This window comes from Papaver somniferum, chromosome 7, assembly GCF_003573695.1.
Source record: "Papaver somniferum cultivar HN1 chromosome 7, ASM357369v1, whole genome shotgun sequence".
Taxonomy (NCBI): domain Eukaryota; kingdom Viridiplantae; phylum Streptophyta; class Magnoliopsida; order Ranunculales; family Papaveraceae; genus Papaver; species Papaver somniferum.
Window position 1 is genome coordinate 176192628 of NC_039364.1, and position 5546 is coordinate 176198173.

Below are 5546 nucleotides of genomic sequence, written 5' to 3' on the forward strand. Positions count from 1 at the left end.
AGTGAAAAAGCTTTAGCCCCCTGTAACTTCCATTTAATAGATACAGGTAATTTCCTGACATGAAAAAGAAGAGCACAATCAAGGACTAATCAGATTACATCATTTTCACTGCAATCATAGAAACAAATGGAAATGTTCGTCCTCATGAGCAATAAGCATTATGAGCAACCCCATATAAAAATTACTTCAGCTACACAAAACCCTCCTAGTATTTGGGTAAAAAAATGGAAAAGGAAATCTGGGTTTAGTGAATTTTCACCTGAAAATTAGTTTGGATTTCAAATCAGGAATTAATTTGGGAGGAGGAGGAAGAAGAACCACTTATTAAACCCTTCACTAGCTTTGCACACTCAGGTTCCTCGTATTCTGCAACAAATTCATATCAAACAATGTACATCAATAATCTCAATTAAGATTAGCTATGATTGGAACTATGTCTAATCAATCATATATTGGAACTGTCCTGATCAATTAAGATTACCTAATATCGTATCCTGCAACATGCATCAAATCGTAAAACCCTATGACTTTTTCAATCAATTTAACAAAAAAAAATAAAATGAAATAAAATCAACTTTGAAGTTAGATCTTACCTTGAATCAACCGAGTAAAGGGTTCTAAACGAGATCCGTTAACAACTTTGAAGTTGATATCTAACTTGAGAGGTGTGAGAGGTACTGGTAAATCAAATAAAAAAGGGTTTTATGCTTCTGCGTTATGCCTTCACAAGAATCATCCTAAAACCCTAGCTATTAATCTCAAAGCCATGGTTGATTTCGGGTACTTCAAAGATTTACCTGAGAATCTGAGATTCTATTGAAGAAATGTTTGAAGGAGAAAACGATGTGGAAGAAACCGAGAAATGTTAATTTTCTATATTAGATGATTTAGATCGATTTGACAACAGACATGGAGTTAACATTCTACCCTTTGTTTCTTTTAAAATAACGGATCAATGAGCACGAGACAAAAGAAAGGACATGGATTATTTGGTCTTTTACATATCTTAGGCGTGTAAGCGGGTAGGGTAGGATAATTTCGGATTTTATCCGTCACCCTACCCATTTGACGGCGGATAAAATAATGTTTAACCGTCACCCTACCCGTCAATGGCGGGTAGGATAGGATACGTGTAAAAATTTTAACGGGTAGGATAGGGTGGCGGGTAAGGGTAGGATATGTGCACCCCTATACATGTTTGATTATTTCAGTGACTTGGTCACTTTTTAATGTTTGGGAAAACATTATTGTTTTCCAAATCTTGCCATGATCACTTGAAAGTTAAATGTTATTTCCACTAGGCACCCCTTTTAGGTATGATGTGCTCACCCTTTCCCACTTTCAGTTTCAGAGACAGATCAGAGTTGCGCAACGGAAGCTTCGAGGAGTTGAGTTCGTTAGTAGGTTAACTACTGCTATGTTTATTATATCGTATTTTCTATTTGTAAACCAAATGACTATTGTGTATGTATTATTTGAGATAAGTTTTGTATACATATTTTCCAGAGCGGGGTTAGTTTTTGGGTTAAGTTTTGTAGCAGATTTCTTAATTGAGTGCTTAAGTATATGATTTAGATTCTTAGTGCCTCTTTTTTTAGTTAAACTCTTAGATAAGTCAGCTGCTAGGTTTGGGGCGCTACAGTGAAGAAGTAGCGAACTACGACGACGACATCATCCTTCCACTTGAGGTTACTAATATTGACTTGAACTATTTCATTCCTAACGTATCTTTCAAGTCGTGATATGTTGAAAACATAACATTGAATATAATGTACATATTGAGTAATACTCTAGTGATGTGACATGATCATAATAGTATGATTATAGTATTAGGGAATTAGACTACGAAGTATAATGCTTATCTTTTGCAATTTGTAGATATGACATCGAAATAATCTTTTATATATTGTGATGATTATGTGAATGGGTTATGGTGAAGATTTCATCCTAGGAAACAATGTTTTACATTTGTTTAAAGGAAGTACATTCGTGAACTTGTTTTATGAATTGAAAGGGAAATCATTAGGCTTATTGGTCCGGCTATTCATTGCAAATCTTTGGATGACCAATATGTGTGAGATGGTAGAACCGTTCTTAACTTATGTTATGTATCTTGGTATAACTAATCAGAATGCTTGACTTATGATTTGGTATGACTAGTTTTTATTAATTGGTGTAACCGATCCTAAGTAATCACCATGTGATGGTATGATCGATCCTTGTAATTGGTGTGACCAATCCTAGTAATTGGTGTTACCGATCCTAGCAATTGGTGTGACCGATCACGAGTGTTATATGACCGATCCTTGTAATTGGTAACCGGTCCTGGTAACTGGTGTAACCGGTCCTAGTGACTGATCACAAGTGTTTTCATATTTAGGTATAACCAATCCTAGTGATTGGTAGAACCGATTAAACCCATGTATGTGATTTGTTATTTGATCAATTACATAGTAGTATTTGAAAAAGCGGGGGTCTAACAACCTCACCAAATATTTCGATTAACAATCTGTATGGACTAACTCCAATATACTTTCTAGAGAATCAACTAGACAGTCAGAATCAATCTAGATAAAAGTATATCAAAGAGTTAATATCTCAATCTCTCGATTTGATCTTTACTCAAGAAAATGGAAATTTGCGAGTCTTTATCAAATACTAGAGAGATAAACTTGGATGGTACCAAAGACCAATATCCAAGTGTCAATCAATTTAAATCAACAACCAAAGGTTGGATATTCTAATTGATTGATCTTAACGCACAACCTGTGATATTTGAATTATATAACAAAATATAATGCGGAATAGAAATAACACAGACACCAGAATTTTGTTAACGAGGAAACCGCAAATGCAGAAAACCCCCGGGACCTAGTCCAGATTAAACACCACATTGTATTAAGCCGCTACAGACACTAGCCTACTACAAACTAACTTCGGTCTGGACTGTAGTTGAACCCTAATCAATATCACACTGATTCAAGGTACAGTTGCGCTCCTTACATCTCTGATCCCAACAGGATACTACGCACTTGATTCCCTTAGCTGATCTCACCCACAACCAAGAGTTGCTACGAACCAAAGTCGAAGACTTTAATAAACAAATTTGTATCACACAGAAAAGTCTACGATGATAGATAAATCTGTCTCCCACAGATAAACCTAAGAGTTTTGTTTCGTCTTTTAATAAAATCAAGGTGAACAGAAACCAATTGATAACCCGGACTTATATTCCCGAAGAACAGCCTAGAATTATCAATCACCTCACAATAATCTAAATCGTATGGTAGCGAAACTAGATATTGTGGAATCACAAACGATGAGACGAAGATGTTTGTGATTTCTTTTTATCTTGCCCTATCGGAGATATAATCTCAAGTCAATTATTCAATTGAACTCGTACGATAGAAAAATGGAAAGATCAGATCGCTCAACTACAAGAGAAGTAGTTTCGTCTAGCTTCACAATCCCAATGAAGTCTTTCAGTCGTTAACCTACAGGGTCTCGAGAAGAAACCTAAGGTTAAAGGAGAATCGACTCTAGAAAAACCAACTAGTATCACACATGAGGTGTGGGGATTAATTTTTCCAGTTGCTAGACGTCTCCTTTATATAGTTTTCAAATCAGGGTTTGCAATCCAAGTTACCTTGGTAACAAATTCAATATTCACCGTTAGATGAAAAACCTGATTTAACCAAGCTAATATCTTTCAACCGTTAGATCAAAACTTAGCTTGTCACACACAAATGAAATGTATTTCATTTAGGTTTGAGTAACTATACCTAAACGTGTACACTTAGTTGGTTCACAAATAGTTAACCGATGGTTAGCCATATGAGCACTTCCATATTAACCATATTCACCTTCTTCACATAACTAGTTCAAATGACTCATAAGAACTAGTTGAAGAGTTGTTTAATTGCTTAGGTCTTTATGAATAGACACAATTGAAACAAAATCGGTTTGATTCACTTGAATCTCAATTGATGAAAAATATAGCCACGGTTTGCAAAGATTGCATTCCTTAATGACTTATTGTTTAAGTTCATGACCAGCTTGGGTACGCGTACGGGTACGTGTACCATAGCTACCAGATTTGAGTTTAGAAACTCAGTAGAAATTTTCGGTTCGAAAACTTCCGTGGGTACGCGTACGGGTGTGCGTACCTAAGGTGGCTGGTTTAACAGTTTGCAAACTTACAAACTCAGCAGAAATTTTCGATTCGAAAACTTCCGCTGGTACGCGTACGGGTACGCGTACCCAACCTGTCTCCTTTACCAATACCGTATGCACACATACGCACACACTTGGTTTCCGGCACAATGGATTTATACACTAATGTGCGAACACACTATGTATGCTTATATCCATAGTTGGTTACGTAATCTCAACTTTACATTTCAATCATTGAAACATTCTTCTACAATGTTATAACAGTCGTTATTCACAACTATCGTCATCAAAGATATTTTCAAGATTGAAACGTCATCATGACTTTCATCACGGGTTAAGATGAAAAGTGGTTAAAGCGAAATCTTACCAACACATATTTCGAGAAAAAGATAGGCGAGTAAACTCAGCTCGCAATAGCAAATGTGTATGTATGAAAACTATCATACTTATTCGACTTTGTCTCAAGAGTAGGAGATAGAGTAGATAGAATTTTGAGTGATAGATAAGTTCAAGTCTCCACATACCTTTTAGTAGGATGAAGTTTCACTGGTTCCTTGAGTAGTTCTTCGTCTTCGTAAGATGATTGTCGTGGAGTCTGGAGCTCAACTACACTAAATTGTCCTAAACTGAGACTTAGCTATAAGTAGTCTAGAAATCAAGACATAGAGTTTTGACAACTAAACTTGACAAACATGCTTGAGATAGCAACACATGCGAGTTCGACCGAGCAATGCTCTAACAGTATTGCAATACAGGAGAACCAATTCTAAACTTTTTTGGAAGTGTGGTATAACCGATTCCAAGAATGCAAATCCATGTAAGTATGAAATAAGTATTTACAGTGAAAAGATGTCAACATACTTTGAACACGAGCAGTAATTCTTATCATTTATTGTTCAAAGATATTCCTTAGTACTCAAGGTGATCCTGTGCCGAAATAAAATAAGAATCTTTTAATTTAGGTTTTTGATTTTATATACATTAATTACTAACAATTAATGTGTAGCTCTAGAAAATAAAAATTAGTAATGTGCATTTACTAATTGGAGATTTTCTATTGAGAGATTTCGGAAATATTGGACAAGCATTTATTGGAATTATGAAAACCGAATTTTTTCATTCATTGCATATCTTGAGAATATTTTCGATTTTGGAAATTCCTTGGTGTCCAAACATCCTTGGTCTATAAATACCTAAGTTTGCACTTCTAGCAAACTCTCTTAAGAGCCAGGAAAACTTCATTTCTTTTTGTTTCTGGTGGAGCCGTCTATTCGGAGAAGAAAGTATCTTAATTAGGTGAAATCTCTTACGACCGCTCATTTAAAGACTTTTGTGGGATTAAGAAGGTCTACGAGTACCGTTGGTGGGAAACT